Source organism: Microcaecilia unicolor, chromosome 2 (genome assembly GCF_901765095.1).
Source record: "Microcaecilia unicolor chromosome 2, aMicUni1.1, whole genome shotgun sequence".
Taxonomy (NCBI): Eukaryota; Metazoa; Chordata; class Amphibia; order Gymnophiona; family Siphonopidae; genus Microcaecilia; species Microcaecilia unicolor.
This window is the reverse complement of record NC_044032.1, coordinates 290,780,170-290,801,551: the sequence shown is the minus strand read 5'-3', so window position 1 is coordinate 290,801,551 and position 21,382 is coordinate 290,780,170. Positions and strand designations below refer to the sequence as shown.

General features: G+C 47.7%; 1 protein-coding gene across 1 annotated transcript in view; it reads right to left on the bottom strand.

Moving 5' to 3' along the window:
• The window catches only part of HUWE1 (HECT, UBA and WWE domain containing E3 ubiquitin protein ligase 1), a 1,034,695-nt gene that overhangs the window by 813,147 nt on the left and 200,166 nt on the right, over positions 1-21,382 (bottom strand).

Sequence of the window (21,382 nt, the reverse complement as noted above, 5' to 3'; positions counted from 1 at the left end):
GAGCTGGGTAAGCTGTTAGGTGACCCAGCGATCTTTAGGAACAGAAAAACATTGTATGTCATGTGTATCTTTATTTAGGGAGCAATTTATGATTCCAATATATAATGTGTAATCTGATGGTCAAGGGGTGAAGGAGTCTATCACCGAGGTTATAAATTATGTGTGTATGTAGTCATTAGTAAACTAACCTATGCTCCTGTAATGATGAATCTTTCTTTTATGTATTCCTTTGATCTTTTGTGTTCAAGATGGCAAATTTTCTATATAAGAAGCTGGTCTTTTTCCAGAATTCAGAAACGTATCTAGTCTGCCATTAAGATTTGTATGTTCTCATATATCGATAAATCAATAAGTGCTGAATGATGCACAGGCTAGCGTTTTTTGTTTTTTAATTTACAGTTTTACAATATTTGTGAAGAATGTGGGCAGTTTAACTCCCTAAGAGCCACATAGGACAGACCTTTCCCAGTGCCAACAAAAGGAGGTAGGAGGATCTCTATTTTTTTTTTAATCCTCTAAAGAAATGGGGCCAGATCAGTCCATGTGCGGGATACAACAGATTTCCTAGGTAACATAACACAGTCTGCTCAGAATTACCTGCAGACAGTGTATTGTTTGTTTCTATTTTACCAGTACGTTTGTTGCTGTTAAATGTTCTGTGTGGACAGGTCACTGTGGCCTGGCACTCTCCGACTAACTTATTCTACTTTAACTGTCTGCTTCTTTCTCTTGATTAAAATTCCAGGCTGAGTTTAAGGGTAAATAATTGTGCACAGGATAAAGTCTCTAGGAAAGAGACAGGAAGTCCAAAGGACGGATATACAGACATATCCCAGGGTTCTTCGGCGAAAAGAGCAAGTATTAACATGGGAACTGACATGAGCCAAATCCCAGATGGTAAGAATGAATGTTTAGTAATTGCAGCCCACATGGCCATTGAATTTTAACTAGGTGGAATAAAATCTAAGAGATACGGAAGAGGGAGAAAGAGAAAGCGAGAATTTCCAGGAAGTCATAAAATTCCTTATGGAGTGACAAACTGTGGTCTGTGCCATGTTTAAATGTTTAAAATTTTATGTCGGTGCAAACAGAAGGGGGAGGGGGGAAGTTTTAAGGCTACAAATTAGTATTCGTTCTAATAAACTGACTAGGTGTGGATCTATTTGGTTTGTGGGAGCTGTTAAACTCTTTAGTCTAACATGTGATTTGTATTTAATGTGTATTTCTCATTGAATCTGTATGTTAATGGGATAGAGATTTTTCTTTCAGTTCCAGAGAAAAACTCATTTCTCTGAAGCCATTTCTAGAGGACTGTAAGAACAACAACAACAACAACAAAAAGACTGTTGTGCTTATATTGTTTTAACTCTGTGAGTAGTCTGCATTGATACAGATATATATGATCATTTAGTTACTTAAAAGACTTCCTGGGTTTATTGTGGCACTGGAACAGCACAGAGATAACTTCTTAATAGACTTTCATAAGTTAAGTTTTCTGTTTTTCTACCTTGCTGACAATTGTACTCCGAGTCTGAATTATTTAGCAAGTGAAACAATAGGTGACTCTTATTGAGTACATACAATCTGATTTCTGAGCATAATAGCATTGCAGAGAGAGAGAGAGGCATTCCTTCAGCTGTTTAAGCAGCTAAACTTCCTTAGTGTAACATTCTTTACTGTTGCCAAGTAGATGTTGCTCCCAGTTGCCTTGCTTTCCTTAAGTTGTTAGGGATGCCAAACCCCCATATTAGTATTTTTTTTTGTTTTTGCAAATGGGTATACACCCCTGAGGCTGAGCTAATAAGCTGACAAAACACTAACAAGCCTCATAAGAATTCCTGTGGCACAGAAAAAGATAGAATAAAAGAATACTAAAAGAATTATAAATCTAGAAAGAGAGACTAATGGGCTCACTTCCTACCTGCTGGGAGACTGAGAAAATACTGAGGCTAGGGTCACATGACCAGGGCTCCTATTGGCTCGCTAGAGTCAGAGTTTTTTCTCAGTCTCCAACCTGCTGGAACTTGGAAGGCGAGCACAACCCATCAGTCCAATCCTGGGCCGGTCCGGAGGGATGCTAAGGAAATGGATTTTATCATCCACACATTAGAAAGCCCATATATTACTCTCTAGAGATAGAGCCATTCCATTTTATAGGTAAAGAAAGAGTAAAGTGTACCTTTTCCCATGACTGCCACAGGAGGAAGGAAAAGGGAAGGGGATTCAGCCCTTCATCTGAAATGTGTAATGGCACAGCGTTAAATAACCTTTAATTTGCTGGATAACTTGTATTATTGTTTCAAACGTAGTTTTTATGTGTGTAACAGATGAACGGTACAGCAGTTTTTTAATGTTGCTATTCTACAAATGAAATAGTACTTTAGTCTAGACTAAAGTTAGTTTGTGAATTAATGTATTCTGCTTTAGTGATAGGAATAAGTAACAGGAGATTGTTACACTGATATGCTCTGTAAAGTAAAATACAAAGGTTATTGTTTAACTTATTCATGGCTTCAAAGATAATTACCAAAGGAGAAGTAGTAAGAAATTAGTGTTCTTAGGGCAAGTGTATAATTTTATAAGGTTCTAAATTAGAAAAAAAAATAGTGCCATATTTTAAACGTATTGCACTGTTGAAAATAGGATGATGTGTTTTTATTTTACCCTAATTTGTTCTTCCATAAATGAAGCATGCCTATCTAATGATTTTTAAGCAGAGGGTTCCACTTAGCAGTTCTGGTTACCCAGAAAGCCACAATAATAAAGTTATGTTTTGAATTGTATGAAGTAAAATTGAAGAAGCTGGAAAAAATCTCCCAGTCATTCTTGGGAAATTTTATGTAGAAGGAACTGGCAAAAATTATTAAGACTGAAGGTTACAGAGATGTTAGACATTGGGGCTCATTTTCAAAGCACTTAGCCTTACAAAGTTTCATAGTAACCTATGGAACTTTGTAAGGCTAAGTGCTTTGAAAATACGCCTCATTGTAAATTTGTTAGCTGCCAATGTGCAAGTTGCAAGAACTGTTTAACAGTAAATATTGTGAATAATCACATGGCAGGGGTGACTGCTAGTATAATAAGCAGCATATATAGAAAAGAAATTGCAAGTTGGCTAGAAGATGTGTGTGAATCTCTACTGCACACTTACAACCACTGCGTGTCTGCAGTTAGTACTTTTAATGAGAAGAAAAACCTCATACTACTTTGGCCATACTTGAACCCATTTAACCAAAAATATATGCTGTTGTCTCAGAGTGAAAAAGTAATCATGGGTAAAAAACCTCTCTCGGTTCTAATTGTGGTATAATCCAAAACCACTTATCTTTTTGTCAGTGCTCCGTGGATGCTCTGCAAAAGTGCATTTGCAACTCCTACACTACTACAGTCGCACGGTGAGGACCCTTGACAAAGCGGCAGCGAAACGGGTCCGTCGGCACCTCACTTTTGCAGAGCATCCACGGAGCACTGACAAAAAGATAAGTGGTTTTGGATTATACCACGATTAGAACCAAGAGAGGTTTTTTACCCATGATTACTTTTTCCCTCTGAGACAACAGCATATATTTTTGGTTAAATGGGACCAAGTATGGCCATAGTAGTATGAGGTTTTTCCTCTCATAAAAACCACAACTGCAGACACGCAGTGGTTGTAAGTGTGCAGTAGAGATTCACTGAGTGTTTTGTTCATGAACTAAGGGTTGTGAATCGGATCTATTTTGATATATAGAAGATATATGTAACATATGTGTAGCAGTATTTGAACAGGGATATGTATATGAATTATGATATGTTCTTTTGGGATAGGCCAGAGTAGCAATTAATTTTAATGTGACTTAAATTTAACTAGAACTGTGTATAACAAAATCTGAGAAAAATCACTGAGCTAATGGAATTTTGTTAAGGAACTGGGCTGATAATAAATTGGAAAAGAGAATATTAATAGGAATAACAAAGCTTACTAGAAGTTATACAGAAAGTGACTAACTTGTGGCCTAAACAAGTACGAGGCCCTCATTTCAAACAATGACATGTTTAACTGATTTACTGTTTTGAGACATGTTGCAGGTTTAAAGAACTTTCATTTAATATTAGTTGAAGTCTTCTAGAAGAAGCCTGATCTCTCCTACAGCGCAAGTCTCCACTGCAACCTTGCAAAAGTCCAGTATGAATACACATGATGTATCGCATCAGGACCTCCTCTTCATCAGTCATCAGAGGGAACTGAATGGCCCTACAGACTCATCTTTCACCGGCCTACAACAATTTTATTTTAAGAAACTAAAGCTTTATGGGAAAATTAGGTTCTTACTGTGATAATTTTCTTTCCTTTAGTCATAGCAGATGCAGCCATTACAGATGGGTTGTGTCCATCAACCAGCAGAGGGAGATGGAGAGCACACTTTTTTCAGTGCCTCATACCAGCTTGCTCCACTGCCTCTCTTCAGTATTTGAAGCTTCCAAAGCAGTATGGCAAACCGCAATGGGAATAACATGAGCTTTCCTCACAGCGAACGATGGCCCTACAACAAAGTGCATTAACTCAGAATGGAGGGAATGAAACATCCTCCCGGAGGGCATAAACTCATCCTCCACCGAGACATAACTGGAGGGAATAAACTCATCCTCCAAAACATGAAACTGGAGGAAATTAAGTCATCTTCCTCTAATTGAACAAGAATCCTGAAGACTGTTTTCCGACTTTCTCCCAAAGATGGAATCTCCAGGAAACACGAACAGAACCTGAAATAGATTTACAGTAGATAGCATCAGACAGGGAGGGATCATGGCTGCATCTGCTATGACTAAAGGAAAGAAAATTATCACGGTAAGAACCTAATTTTCCCTTCCTTGTCATCAAGCAGATGCAGCCATTACAGATGGGATGTATCAAAGCAATCCCTAGATAGGGTGGGAACAAGCCACACCACGCGCCAGCACTTGCGCTCCAAAATGTGCGTCCCTCCTGGCAGCCACATCCAGCCTGTAATGTCGGTCAAAACAGAGCTTAGAAGCCCATGTTGCTGCACTACAAATCTCTTGAAGAGAGAGTGCTCCAGTTTCAGCCCAAGAAGAGGAAATTCCTCTAGTGGAATACACCTTAAAGGCATCAGGCGGAGGCCAGCCGGCAAGCAAATAAGCTGAAAAGATAGATTCTTTGAGCCAGCGAGCAATAGTGGCTTTAAACGCTGGAGACCCTCTGCGAGGACCTGATAGCAAAACAAACAGATGATCAGAGGTCCTGAAAGAGTTAGTAACTCGCAGATACCGCAGCAGAGTCCTGCGCACGTCCAACAGGTGCAATTGCCCAAAAGATTCTGGAAACTCTTCCTTGACAAAGGAGTGCAATAAAATAGGTTGGTTTAGATGAAACGCTGAAACCACCTTAGGCAAGAAGGAAGGCACGGTCCGAACCGTGACCCCGGACTCTGAAAATTGCAGAAAAGGGTCTCTACAGGACAACGCCTGGAGCTCTAACACCCGTCTCACCGAATTAATGGCCACTAAAAAGATGGCCTTCAGTGTCAAATCTGTCTCTGAAGCACGCCGAAGCGGTTCAAAGGGAGCACCCTGAAGGGCCTTCAGCACTAGCCCCAGGTTCCAAGCTGGACAAGGTGCACGCACGGGACGACGGAGCCGAAGCACCCCTCTAAGAAACCGTGCCACATCTGGATGAGCAGCTAAAGACACGCCTTCAACCTTGCCACGCAGGGAGGCCAACGCTGCCACTTGCACCTGCAGAGAATTATAGGCCAAGCCTTTTTGTATACCATCCTGCAAAAAGTCCAGAATCGGCGAGACAGGAGCCCGCAGGGGTGTGATCTCTTTGGAAGCACACCAGACTTCAAACTGGTGCCAAATCCTGGCATAAGCCACAGAAGTGGAACGCTTGCGGGCTTGCAGGAGAGTGGTAATTACTTTATTGGAATAGCCTTTGTCTCTCAATTGCGCCCTCTCAATCGCCAGGCCATAAGTCCAAATCGGTCGGCGTCCTCCATGGTCACCGGACCCTGTGACAACAGGTTGGGAACCAGAGGTAACTGAAGGGGATCCTCAACGAGCATCTGTCGGAGGTCCGCATACCAAGGCCTCCTGGGCCAATCCGGGGCGACGAGAACCACTTCTCCTGGATGCAGCCGAATCCGCAGGAGCACTCGCCCTATATCAAGGGCCACAGAGGGAGCACATACAGTAGGCCCGGAGGCCAGGGTTGAGCCAAGGCATCCAACCCCGCCGAGCGAGGATCTCTCCGTCTACTGAAAAAGCACGGGACTTTGGCATTGATGCTTGTCGCCATTAGATCCATCACGGGCTTCCCCAATAGACACATCTGCAGGAATACTTCGTCTGCAAGTTCCCACTCCGCTGGATTGATCTGATGCCTGCTTAGATAATCGGCTTGCACGTTGCTCTGACCTGCAATATGAGCTGCCGACAGAAACTGAAGATGAAAGCTCGACCCAGTGGCAAATTTGTTCGGCCTGCGCGGCTAGAGCTCTGCACTGAGTGCCGCCTTGTCGATTTATGTAGGCCACTGCTGTTGTGTTGTCCGACATCACTCTGACAGCCAATCCTTCCAGGGTCACTTGAAAAGCCAGAAACGCCCGACACACCACTTTCAACTCTAGGCGGTTGATGGACCACTCCGACTCCTTGGGTGTCCATAGACCCTGGGCATGCTTCCCCTTCCAATGTGCGCCCCAGCCTTTCAGGCTGGCATCTGTCACCACTAGGCACCAATCGGGGAGCGCCAGCGGCATTCCTCGCCGCAGCATACTGTCTGACAGCCACCACTCCATACTGAGTCGGGCCGCAGGGAGCCAAGAGAGTCTGCATTGATAATCCTGAGATACTGGAGACCATCTTTGGAGTAGAGCATAGAGGTCTCAGGTGCGCTCTAGCCTAGGGCACCAGTTCCATGGTGGCCGTCATCGATCCAAGCAGCTGGACAATGTCCCAAGCTCACGGGCGGGGCATCCTCAGGAGCACACAGACCTGATTCAGAAGCTTGCACCGCCTTTGCTCGGGTAGGTACACATACCCCGAGGCTGTGTCAAACCTGGCCCCCAAATATTCTAGAGAATGCGAGGGGGTCAGGTGACTTTTGGCCAAATTGATGACCCAGCCCAGAGATTGAAGTACTGAGACCACTCTGGCTGTTACATGCTGACTCTCTGCAGCAGAGTTTGCTCGAATGAGCCAGTCGTCCAGGTACGGGTGAACCCGAATACCCTCTCGCCTTAGAAAGGCAGCTACTACCACCATAACCTTCGAAAAGGTGCGGGGAGCTGTGGCGAGGCCAAAAGGCAAGGCCCGGAACTGGAAATGCTCAGAAACTTCTGGTGCGGGGGCCAAATTGGTATGTGCAAGTAAGCTTCTTTCAGCTCCAGAGACGTGAGAAACTCTCCTGGCTGTACCGTCGCAATGACGGAGCGCAGGGTTTCCATGTGAAAATGCCGCACTCTCAGGGACTTGTTTAATTCTTTTAAGCCCAGAATAGGGCGAAAAGACCCACCTTTTCGCGGCACCACAAAGTAGATGGGAGTAGCGGCCGCAGCCGTATTCGGCGGGAGGTACCGGGGACACGGCCCCTATCTGAATCAGACCTTGCAAAGTCTCCTCTACCGCCGCCCGTTTGGCGGCAGAACCGCATCGGGACTCCACAAACACGTCTCTTACAGGGGCGTCGAATTCTATTCTGAAACCGTCTCTGATCAAGTCCAAGACCTACTGATTTGAGGAAATGTTGGCCCATTCCTCAGCAAAGAGGGAAAGACGTCCTCTGATGACAGGACTCGAGGAGAGGACCGGCGCACCATCATTGAGAGGGCCGACTCCATCCGCGGAGCCACATCTGAAAAGGGCTCCGCTCCATCACCGGGCTGTTCCACTGCCTGTTGCAACCAAGCCAGGCAGGCTCTAGCAGCATAACAACTGCATGCAGACGCCCGAATAGTGAGACCTGCAAGTTCAAATGACCGTTTAAGTGCTGATTCCAGTCTACGGTCTTGAATATCCTTCAGGGCAACACCTCCTTCAACAGGGAGGGTAGTTCTCTTTGTCACAGCTGTGACTAGGGCATCCACTTTAGGCATAGCAAAGCGAGCCATATGCTCCTCACTCAGAGGGTATAATTGCCCCATAGCCCTGGAAACTTTCAAAGGTCCCTCGGGGTCAGCCCATTGAGCTGAAATAAGCTCTTGGATGGAGTCATGCAAAGAAAAGGCTCGAGCAGACTTTTTGGTACTACCCATCCTAGGATTCACAGAGGAGGCTGTGCCACTGGCAGGGTCCTCAATAAAGAGAGCCTGCAGGGCATCAGAAATAAGCGCTGGCAGCTCATCATGGTGGAAAATCCTCACCGCGGAGGGATTGTCCAGATCCTGAGTCACTTCTGCACCAGACTGGCTCCTCAGACCATGAAGGCCTGCCAGAGTCCTCCGAATCCGCGCACCCCGACCACGGGGGGGGGTGGGGGTGGGGGATGGAGGTGCAGCACTCTCTGAAGGGGAAAGAGCCCTTCTGCGCTTCATATTCTGCCAATTATCAGGGAATAACGCCTCAGAGGGCATACCCAGGCTAGAATCCACCGGGGGGGGGCATTAGAAGAGGCCCCTGCAGGGCTTTATAGGAGAGCTCTTTTAAGCATCTATGTTTTATGCATTAATAAGACAAAATCAGGGGAGAAAAACTCACCCTGGGCACCTGGATCTCTGCCGGGGCTAGTAGACCTCATACCAGCCTCACTCCGAGGCCTCCCCCCGGGCTCAGGACTCTCTGTCTCAGCGGAGGTCGCGCCATGTGGTAAATTCAAAATGGCGTCAGCTGCCAGCTCAGAGCGCGAATAGTCGCTCGCCATGCTCGGGCCGGCTCTAACGTCTGTACAGCACGATTTACAGAGCCCCGCTGCTGATCTGCGCTTGCCACACTTGGAACAGCGCTTTACTGTCTCCGCAGCCATCGCCGAAAACGGCGGTAAAATTCAAAATGGCGGTTCGCGCCAAATTGCCCCGATCGCGGGCCCACCCCGGAGGAGTCAGAAAGCGAATGCTACATACCTGTAGAAGGTATTCTCCGAGGACAGCAGGCTGATTGTTCTCACTGATGGGTGACGTCCACGGCAGCCCCTCCAATCAGAAACTTTACTAGCAAAGGCCTTTGCTAGTCCTCGCGCGCTGATGAGCACCACGCATGCGTGGCCGTCTTCCCACCCGAACCGGCTCGTGTTCGTCAGTCCCATATGTAGCAAGACAAAACAAGTGAAGACACAACTCCAAATGGGAGGCGGGCGGGTTTGTTAGAACAATCAGCCTGCTGTCCTCGGAGAATACCTTCTACAGGTATGTAGCATTCCCTTTCTCCGAGGACAAGCAGGCTGCTTGTTCTCACTGATGGGGTATCCCTAGCCCCCAGGCTCACTCAAAACAGCAAACATGGTCAATTGGGCCTCGCAACGGCGAGGACATAACTGAGATTGACCTAACAATTTATCCAACTAACAGAGTGTAGCCTGGAACAGAATAAACATGGGCCTAGGGGGGTGGAGTTGGATTCTAAACCCCGAACAGATTCTGAAGCACTGACTGCCCGAACCGACTGTCGCGTCGGGTATCCTGCTGCAGGCAGTAATGAGATGTGAATGTGTGGACAGATGACCACGTCGCAGCCTTGCAGATCTTTTCAATAGTGGCTGACTTCAAGTGGGCCTCTGACGCAGCCATGGCTCTGACATTGTGAGCCGTGACATGACCCTCAAGAGCCAGCCCAGCATGGGCGTAAGTGAAGGAAATGCAATCCGCTAGCCAATTGGATATGGTGAGTTTCCCCACAGCCACTCCCCTCCTGTTGGGATCAAAAGAAACAAACAATTGGGCGGACTGTCTGTTGGGCTGTGTCCGCTCCAGATAGAAGGTCAATGCTCTTTTGCAGTCCAATGTGTGCAGCTGACGTTCAGCAGGGCAGGAATGAGGACGGGGAAAAAATGTTGGCAAGACAATTGACTGGTTCAGATGGAACTCCGACACTACCTTCGGCAAGTACTTAGGGTGAGTGCGGAGGACTACTCTGTTATGATGAAATTTGGTGTAAGGGGCATGGGCTACCAGGGCCTGAAGCTCACTGACTCTACGAGCTGAAGTAACTGCCACCAAGAAAATGACCTTCCAAGGTCAAGTACTTCAGATGGCAGGAGTTCAGTGGCTCAAAAGGAGGTTTCATCAGCTGGGTGAGAACGACATTGAGATCCCATGACACTGTAGGAGGTTTGACAGGGGACTTTGACAAAAGCAAACCTCTCATGAAGCGAACAACTAAAGGCTGTCCTGAGATCGGCTTACCTTCCACACGGTAATGGTATGCACTGATTGCGCTAAGGTGAACCCTTACAGAGTTGGTCTTGAGACCAGACTCAGACAAGTGCAGAAGGTATTCAAGCAGGGTCTGTGTAGGACAAGAGCTAGGATCTAGGGCCTTGCTGTCACACCAGACGGCAAACCTCCTCCATAGAAAGAAGTAACTCCTCTTAGTAGAATCTTTCCTGAAAGCAAGCAAGATACGGGAGACACCCTCTGACAGACCCAAAGAGGCGAAGTCCACGCTCTCAACATTCAGGCCGTGAGAGCCACAGACTGGAGGTTGGGATGCAGAAGCGCCCCTTCGTCCTGTGTGATGAGGGTCGGAAAACACTCCAATCTCCACGGTTCTTCGAAGGACAACTCCAGAAGAAGAGGGAACCAGATCTGACGCGGCCAAAACGGAGCAATCAGAATCATGGTGCCTCGGTCTTGAGTTTCAACAAAGTCTTCCCTACCAGAGGTATGGGAGGATAAGCATACAGTAGACCTTCCCCCCAGTCCAGGAGGAAGGCATCCGATGCCAGCCTGCCGTGGGCCTGAAGTCTGGAACAGAATTGAGGGACCTTGTGGTTGGCCTGAGATGCAAAGAGATCCACCAAGGGGGTGCCCCACACCTGGAAGATCTGCCGCACTACCCTGGAATTGAGCGACCACTCGTGAGGTTGCACGATCCTGCTCAACCTGTCGGCCAGACTGTTTACGCCTGCCAGATATGTGGCTTGGAGCAACATGCCGTAACGGCGAGCCCACAGCCACATGTTGACTGCTTCCTGACACAGGGGGCGAGATCCGGTGCCCCCCTGCTTGTTGATGTAATACATGGCAACCTGGTTGTCTGGCTGAATTTGGATAATTTGGTGGGACAGCCGATCTCTGAAAGCCTTCAGAGCGTTCCAGACCGCTCGTAACTCCAGGAGATTGATCTGTGGATCGCGTTCCTGGAGGGACCAGCTTCCTTGAGTGTGAAGCCCATCGACATGAGCTCCCCACCCCAGGAGAGACGCATCCGTAGTCAGCACTTTTTGTGGCTGAGGAATTTGGAAAGGACGTCCCAGAGTCAAATTGGACCAAATCGTCCACCAATACAGGGAGTTGAGAAAACTCGTGGACAGGTGGATCACGTCTTCTAGATCCCCAGCAGCCTGAAACCACTGGGAAGCTAGGGTCCATTGAGCAGATCGCATGTGAAGGCGGGCCATGGGAGTCACATGAACTGTGGAGGCCATGTGGCCCAGCAATCTCAACATCTGCCGAGCTGTGATCTGCTGGGACACTCGCACCCGCGAGACGAGGGACAACAAGTTGTTGGCTCTCATCTCTGGGAGATAGGCACGAGCCGTCCGAGAATCCAGCAGAGCTCCTATGAATTCGAGTCTCTGTACTGGGAGAAGATGGGACTTTGGATAATTTATCACAAACCCCAGTAGCTCCAGGAGGCGAATAGTCATCTGCATGGACTGTAGAGCTCCTGCCTCGGATGTGTTCTTCACCAGCCAATCGTCGAGATAGGGGAACACGTGTACTCCCAGCCTGCGAAGCGCCACTGCTACTACAGCCAAGCACTTCGTGAACACTCTGGGCGCAGAGGCGAGCCCAAAGGGTAGCACACAGTACTGGAAGTGACGTGTGCCCAGCTGAAATCGCAGATACTGTCTGTGAGCTGGCAGTATCAGGATGTGCGTGTAGGCATCCTTCAAGTCCAGAAAGCATAGCCAATCGTTTTCCTGAATCATGGGAAGAAGGGTGCCCAGGGAAAGCATCCTGAACTTTTCCTTGACCAGATATTTGTTCAGGGCCCTTAGGTCTAGGATGGGACGCATCCCCCCTGTTTTCTTTTCCACAAGGAAGCACCTGGAATAGAATCCCAGCCCTTCTTGCCCGGATGACACGGGCTCGACCGCATTGGCGCTGAGAAGGGCGGAGAGTTCCTCTGCAAGTACCTGCTTGTGCTGGAAGCTGTAAGATTGAGCTCCCGGTGGGCAATTTGGAGGTTTAGAGGCCAAATTGAGGGTGTATCCTTGCCGGACTATTTGAAGAACCCAACGGTCGGAGATTATAAGAGGCCACCTTTGGTGAAAAACTTTCAACCTCCCCCCGACCGGCAGATCGCCCGGAACTGACACGTTGATGTCGGCTATGCTCTGCTGGAGCCAGTCAAAAGCTCGCCCCCTGCTTTTGCTGGGGAGCCGTGGGGCCTTGCTGAGGCGCACGCTGCTGACGACAGCGAGCGCGCTGGGGCTTAGCCTGGGCCGCAGGCTGTCGAGAAGGAGGATTGTACCTACGCTTACCAGAATAGTAGGGAACAGTCTTCCTTCCCCCATAAAAACGTCTACCTGTGGTAGATGCTGAAGGCTGCCGGCGGGAGAACTTGTCGAAAGCGGTATCCCGCTGGTGGAGCTGCTCTACCACCTGTTCGACTTTCTCTCCAAAAATATTGTCCGCTCGGCAAGGGGACTCCGCAATCAGCTGCTGGATCCTATTCTCCAGGTCAGAGGCACGCAGCCATGAGAGTCTGCGCATCACCACACCTTAAGCAGCGGCCCTGGACGCAACATCAAAGGTGTATACCCCTCTGGCCAGGAATTTTCTGCACGCCTTCAGCTGCCTGACCACCTCCTGAAATGGTTTGGCTTGCTCAGGAGGGAGCTTGTCCACCAAGCCCGCCAACTGCCGCACATTGTTCCGCATATGTATGCTCATGTAGAGCTGGTAAGACTGGATTTTGGCCACGAGCATGGAAGAATGGTAGGCCTTCCTCCCAAAGGAGTCTAAGGTTCTAGAGTCCTTGCCAGGGGGCGCCGAAGCATGCTCCCTAGAACTCTTAGCCTTCTTTAGGGCCAGATCCACCACACCAGAGTCGTGAGGCAACTGAGTGCGCATCAGCTCTGGGTCCCCATGGATCCGGTACTGGGACTCGATCTTCTTGGGAATGTGGGGATTACTTAGAGGCTTGGTCCAGTTCGCCAGCAATGTCTTTTTTAGGACATGATGCATGGGTACTGTGGACGCCTCCTTAGGTGGAGAAGGATAGTCCAAGAGCTCAAACATTTCAGCCCTGGGCTCATCCTTCACAACCACCGGGAAGGGGATGGCCGTAGACATCTACCGGACAAAGGCCGCAAAAGACAGACTCTCGGGAGGAGAAAGCTGCCTTTCAGGGAAGGGAGTGGGATCAGAAGTAAGGCCATCAGACTCCTCGTCAGAGAAACATCTGATGTCCTCCTCCTCCTCCCACGAGGCCTCACCATCGGTATCAGACACAAGTTCATGAACCTGTGTCTGAAGCCGTGCCCGGCTCGACTCCATGGAAACACGGCCACGGTGGGAGCGTCGAGAGGTAGACTCCCTCGCCAGCACCGGCGAAGCTCCCTCCGCCGACGTCGTCGGGGAGCCTTCCTGGGAAGCGACCGCAGTCGGTACTGCAAGTGGCACCGATGTTGGAGACCTCACCCCGGGCAAGGGGCCAGCCGGCGCCTCACTCGACGGTACAGTGGCGCAAGCACCCCCAGTACTGGAGGGGAAGGGCGCAACAGCTCTCCCAGGATCTCTGGGAGAACGACCCGGAGACTTTCGTGCAGAGCGGCTGTGGAGAAAGACATGTAAGCCGATGCAGGCGTCGAGGTCAGAGTCTGTTCCGGGCGTGGAGGCTGTTCCGGCCTGTCCAAGGTGGAGCGCATCGACACCTCCTGAACAGAGGGTGAGCGGTCCTCCCGGTGCCGATGCCTACTGGTTGCCGACTCCCTCGGCGACCCAGAGCTCTCGGTACCGATGCAGGAAGGAGACCGGTGTCGATGCTTCTTTGACTTTTTCAAACGAAGCATGTCACCGGAACTTCCCGGTACCGACGAGGACGTAGAATCCAGCCGTCGCTTCCTCGGGGCCGAGGCCGAAGAAGGTCGGTCTTGGGGGGGGGGGGGGGGGGAGCTGTACCGCAGGAGCCCTCAGGGTAGGGGGAGACCCACCCGAAGGCTCACCGCCACCAGCAGGGGAATGGACAGCCCTCACCTGCACTCCGGTCAAAGCACCACCGTCCGACGACATCAGCACTAGTGGAGGTCCCGGTACCGCCGACGCAGCCTTTCGATGTCTCGGTACCGACAATGCAGAGGGTCGGTGCAGTCTATGCCGAGGTCGAAGGTCTTGATGCTGTCGATGTCGATGCACTCGATGCCCCCGGTGCTGTTGTCGACGAAGAGCCCGAGAACAACACGTTCCACTGGGCCAATCTCGCTACCTAAGTCCTCTTCTGTAGAAGGGCGCAAAGACTACAGGCCTGCGGGCGGTGCCCAGCCCCCAGACACTGAAGACACGACGCGTGCCTATCAGTGAGCGAGATTACCCGGGCGCACTGGGTGCACTTCTTGAAGCCGCTGGGAGACTTAGATGACATGGGCGGAAAAATCACGCCGGCGAAATCAAAATTCATAATGGCGATATAGGCACCAAAAATAGGGACCGAAAAAACCCGTACCGAGGCCTCAAAAAGGGCCTACCCCGAAAGCGAAAGGAAACTTACGTCGGGGGAAACAAACTGGACACACGGAAAGGGACAAGACCGAAAGGTCTCTTTTTTTTTTTTTTAACAAAATCGCGAAGACGCACGAGGGTCAACTTTGAGGGGCGCGAAACGGCGTAAAACACGACCGTCCCGCGCACGGACAAAAGAAGACTGACGAACACGAGCCAGTTCAGGCGGGAAGACGGCCGCGCATGCGCGGTGCTCATCGGCGCGCGAGGACTAGCAAAGGCCTTTGCTAGTAAAGTTTCCGATTGGAGGGGCTGCCGTGGACGTCACCCATCAGTGAGAACAAGCAGCCTGCTTGTCCTCGGAGAAAACACTCTTACCTCACTGGACCGAGTATCACAGCTCCGGTCCCATAGAAAAAGGCAAGGAAAAACCTCTGGTCCTTTTTTTTTTTTTTTTAACGCTGTGAGGAAAGCAGAGGTAAATAGAACTCCGGAGGCTCAGGTGAGTGGGAAAGGCAGGGAAAGGGCGAACCTATGTGCCTGCATCCACTGTTGGTGGGGAAGGACAGGGAAAGCTAAGCAATGTGTCCACATCCACGGAGGTATGGGTAAGGCAGGGAAAGGGCGAACCTATGTGCCTTTAAAGTGAAGCTGCTATAGCCTCCAACACCCCTGCTAACAACTGGCAAAAGCACAGGAGCAACCTCCAGGCAGATTTTAGATGGAGCTCGAAGAAGCTGCAGCCACTCTGCTAGGGGAGATAGAGAATACTGAAGAGAGGCAGTGGAGCAAGCTGGTATGAGGCACTGAAAAAAGTGTGCTCTCTATCTCGCTCTGCTGGTTGATGGACACAACCCATCTGTAATGGCTGCATCTGCTTGATAAGGAAAGTGTGTTTATTTTTCTTAAAACTAAGCACTTTAATTTATTCCTTCCTCCAGTATTAAAGTATTGTCTTGTATATAATACTAAAATTATTAGTAAGCTTGTGAAATTTAAAAGAAAGAGATAGATCTTTTAAAGGAAATATATGTTTTAAAAGGAGATTTGTTGTACTATTGTCAGGCCTTAACCCATGCTGTGCAGTCTTATTCCCAGGTGCAAGAGGTGTTGCCGGATAGACTGGGTGTTTGTAAGAGTATACCTGAGAAAGAATTATCACCAGGATGGGACAGCCCTTTTCAAGTGCTGTTGACAACAAACAGCTGCAGTGTGAAGGCAGGCCAGCCTGGACAAAGGCATCTCACTGCAAGACAGCCAGACTACCTATAACAACTGATTCTTGGACTGTCAGCCAGAGAGACAAGTTAAAATTGACACTTAAGAGAAGAAAAACTGTAAATGAGTTCTACTGACATTCCAGAAATTATTAAAACCAGAGTTTCTTGCCACCCACTTGGGTGATAGTTTGACATTTGAATACCTGTATTGCCCTTGGTAGTGCATGTTTTTACTCTTCATTACTGTTATTGGTATATATTATAACTCAGGTTTACCACCCTTATTAGGTTGAAATAGGAATAGTAGTCTACATAACCTTTTCCTAGTTCTTAGACATATTTTGTGTGATGCAAGATGAGCCTAATAGTCCCCAGGAGTGTATTATTCCTTTTTTTATTTTTCTGTTCTTTCACTAGCAACTCATCACCACCATGGGCACTGACCTGCGGAGTACCATAAGGATCGATATCGTCACCAATTCTATTCAATATCTACCTCAAGCCACTAGCTGAGCTGACTCGGTCAATGGACACTCAGTTCTACATCTATGCAGATGATGTGCAGCTAACGCGTGCCCATTGAACCTGACTTGCGCGGCCATCTTCCCGCCCGAACCGGCTCGTGTTTGTCAGTCCCATATGTAGCAAGACAAAGACAAGGGAAGACACAACTCCAAAGGGGAGGCGGGCGGGTTTGTGAGAACAATCAGCCTGCTGTCCTCGGAGAATACCTTCTACAGGTATGTAGCATTCGCTTTCTCCGAGGACAAGCAGGCTGCTTGTTCTCACAAATGGGGTATCCCTAGCCCCCAGGCTCACTCAAAACAACATGGTCAATTGGGCCTCAGGGTAGGGGGAGACCCACCCGAAGGCTCACCGCCACCAGCAGGGGAATGGACAGCCCTCACCTGCACTCCAGACGAAGCACCACCGTCCGACGACATCAGCACCAGAGGGGGTCCCGGTACCACCGACGCCGACGTACTCTTCCGAAGTCTCGGTACCGACGATGCAGGAGGAAGACGCCTCGATGCAGTCGACATCGATGCGATCTCTGAAGACTTTGGTGCTGCCGACACCGATGCACCTGACGAATCTCGAGATGCTGCTGCCGTCGAAGCGCCGGAGAACAGAACGTTCCACTGGGCTAATCTCGCTACCCGAGTCCTCTTTTGCAAAAGAGCACGAAGACTACAGGCCTGCGGGCGGTGCCCAGTCCCCAAACACTGAAGACACGATGCGTGCCTATCAGTGAGCGAGATTACCCGGGCGCACTGGGTGCACTTCTTTTTTTTTTTTTTTTTTTTTTAATTAATTTCCAACAACATAACATATACAAGAAATCTTGTTTCAGAAAATTAGACAGAAATATTCAATGGATTTACATCATCCCTTAGATACATTATTTAAGAAAACATTAATGTCTTTTTTTTATATCACAAAAAAGAGGGGGGCATTACTAAAGTATATGGGGAATACATCAAACAAAAATAACCAAAGAACAGGCTTCGCACGCAATATCTATCTTATAATATTCAGTTTGAACCAATTGCTAGAGTGTGGACATTTATACCTTTCTTGAATCAATGAACACTCTTAACTGTTCCGGCTGGAAAAATATATATTTTAACCCTTCATATTTCACTACACATTTACTTGGATAGTTCAAAAAGAAAGAGGCTCCAAGCTCCTGGGTCTCTTTTCTCATACTCAAAAACATTTTTCCTAATCTCTTGTGTTTGTTTTGTAACGTCCTGAAATATACGTATTGTTTTACCATAGAATAAATCATTCATTTTCTGAAAATACAATCTTTTTATAGCTTCAACATCTTGCTGAAATACGAACTGGACCATTAAAGTCATTCTTTCTGAATGTTCTGATAATGTCACTTCCAGCAATTCGGATAGATTTAAAGTTGTTCTTCCCACCTCATTTATAGGTTTACCAGTTGTAGACACACCTTCAGGAAAACTTTTATTCCTTATATAATATATTTTATTAACTGGAGGCAAAGACTCTGAAGAATATTTCAATATTTCAATTAGATATTTTTTAAAGGCATCCAGAGCTGATATCCCTATCTCTCTTGGAAAATTTAGTATTCGCAGGTTTAATCTTCGATTGTAGTTTTCGATTTGGTCAATTTTTCTAGATATTATAATTTTGTCTTATCATTTCTGAGGGAAGATCTTGTAACTTTTTTACATCTTGATTAGTCTTTGTTATTTGAGTAGTAAACTCTGTTTTTATACCAGTCAGAGATTCAGAAAGAGTGTTCATTGTACTTACTAACGATGAAAATTCCTTAGTAGATTTTTCCACACTCACAGCCAGTTGTTGGAGAACAACCCATATGTTCTCCAGCGATACCGTCCCAGGAGCAGAATCTAATTGCTTCCAATCCATGCTTAGGCCCGCAGGCCCTTGCAAACCATCTGGCTTAGCCATTCCAGCAACCTCAATATGGGACTCAATAACGGCAACCTCTTCGGTCCCGGTAGAACCTCTCTGGAGTTGGCGTCCTTCTGGGTGAGGTGGAGGTTCAAGCGTGACTTCAAGGCCCAAGTTCTCCAGAGTTTCCCCTATCTGGTGGACAGCGGGCTCACTCACGGCGTGTAGGAGAGAAGTTTGCGAGGTGAACTAATCGATCAACAGCTGACGTATGGATGAGGTCCGGGGTGTTGAGGTTACATTCGGGACCTTGCCCTTCCGTTTAGTGTGTGGCATAATTCAGAGGAATTCGTTTTACAGCGCGTCGATCCCAGAGGAGTTCAGAGCTCGCTCAACTGCGTGCCGCCATCTTGGAACGCCCCCGCTCCGCCCCCCTGGGTGCACTTCTTGAAGCCGCTGGAAGGCTTCGATGTCATGGGCGGAAAAATCGTACTGGCAAAATCAAAACTCGCGATGATGACAAGAGGCACCGAGAAAAAAATGAGAAAAAACCCGTGCGGGCGACCAACAAGGCCGCTGCCGAAAGCGAAAGGAAACTAGAAATACGGGAAAAAGGGTTCTTTTTCTTTTTTGAAAGAAACACGAAAGACACGCAAGGTCTTCTGAGGGGCACGAAACGGCGGCAAAACACAACCGTCCCGAGCGCGGACAAAGGAAGACTGACGAACACGAGCCTGTTCGGGCAGGAAGACGGCCGCGCATGGGCGCGCAAGGGCTAGCAAACGTCTTTGCTAGTGAAGATTCCGATTGGAGGGGGTGCCGTGGACGTCACCCATCAGTGAGAACAAGCAGCCTGCTTGTTCTCGGAGAATAAACTGATTACCTGTCTAACATCAATTCAAGAATGGGCTGAATACAACAAACTTTGCCTGAACCCAAATAAAACTGAGCTTCTCTGGGTCCCTAGCACACGTGGATACATACCCGACATCAAAATCCCTTTTGGGAAGTACGAACTCCCCCTCAAATCACATCAGGAACCTTGGATTACAGTTAGATTCAACACTCTGATGCCTCAAATCCAATCAACCTTCAAGAGCTACTTCCACTATTTGCGACAGCTACGCTGCCTCTCTCCTTACATTGAGAAGGTAAATCTTATCCCAGTTGTGCATGCCATAACATCAAGACTGGATTACTGAAATGCACTATATAATGGTCTGATTACAAAGGGCCTGCACCAGCTCCAGTTGATTCAGAATGCAGCAGCAAGACTCAGAAGGTTGCAAGCAATTTGACATCACATCATTTTTGCAAAAACTTCATTGGCTACCAATACAATACAGGACTAAATTTAAAACTCCACGTCTCATCTTCAAGGTCCTTAAAGGAAAAGGCCCGGAGTACCTGAAAAATAGGATAATCCTCCACACACAACCAAGGACGCTAACATCCTCCCAAGGACTTCCACTAATCACACCCTCTCCAAAAGACATTACACAATGTGATACCCGCAAGCGAGCCTTCTCCGGAATAGCCCCCCCACACTCTGGAATGCACTGCCTGAAAGGCTCCGCTTAACACAAGACTACCTCTACTTAAGGAAGCAGGTGAAAGTTTGGCTCTTCAACCAGGCCTTTAATGGAAGAAGCAACTAACTTGTTAGTCTCGCTCACACATGTCCTGCTGCACATACTGCAGCAGGACATGTTTATCCACTCCTACCCTAGCTGAGATAATATTTAACCATCTCTCTGACCTCAAGTGCAACTTTAAATTAGTCACCTTACTTTCTAACTCTTCTTACTCTCTTACCTATCTATGTTCCATCTTTGCTTTACCCTTCACTATCAATTAAAATGTTCTATTACGTATTATGTTGACATTCTAACTAGTATACTATGCCATACTTTGTATTGTTTTGAGTATTTTTACTGCTGTAATTGCCTATTGCTCATGTTTGATCTATTCTTACTGTACATCAACTTGAGTGAATTCCTTCAAAAAGGCGGTAAATAAATCCTGATAATAAACTGGATTATGACACACTGAATTAAATTTATCTGACTGTTGGTTTTGTGTTCATGGACCACCCTCTTACCACACAGGTATTCCTCTGGTTAGTGTGCCTTTAAATGCCTCTGAGGTAGCAGGAGGGATACCTGCATGGGATCCAAAGAAATTATTCAGTGCTAATATATGAAGCCCTGAACAATACCTATGATCACCTATCTTACTAGTTGGTCAGACTTACCAAAAATGCAACATTGTGTGTGAGCCAATGGACCAATTTTCTTGGGAAATAGTACCAATTGTGTGTGGACCAGTGAGATTGGTTAGCTACATTGAAATGGGACTAGAATAGCTAGATGGTGTGAGTATTATTGGATCTATGTTAGGAGTACAAAAACTGTAACTCTTGAGATATTAGATGAGGAAGTATTTATTTATTGCATTTGTATCCCACATTTTCCCACCTCTTTGCAGGCTCAACGTGGCTTACAATTACATCATGATTAGTGGAAATATATAAGAAAAGGAGAAATTAGATCTTACCTGCTAATTTGCTTTCCTTTAGTCCCTCCGGACCGGACCAGGATTGGACTGATGGGTTGTGCTCGCCTACCAGCAGGTGGAGACTGAGAAAAAACTCTGACTCTAGAGAGCCAATAGGAGCCCTGGCCATGTGACCTTAGCCTCAGTATTTGAATAACAAAGCAGGAAAGAAAGAAAGACCTTCTGTGCCGTATGGAATCCTAGCAGCCACAAAGCACTCGGCAATGCCAAGTATCAGAGCTCACCAGCAACTCTCACCAGAGAAGTGGTATGGCCCAATATGTATTACAGCTCACCAGCAACTCTCACTAGAGAAGTGGTATGGCTCACTTGTACTATAGCTCACCAGCAACTCTCACCAGAGAAGCGATATGGCTCACATGTAATATA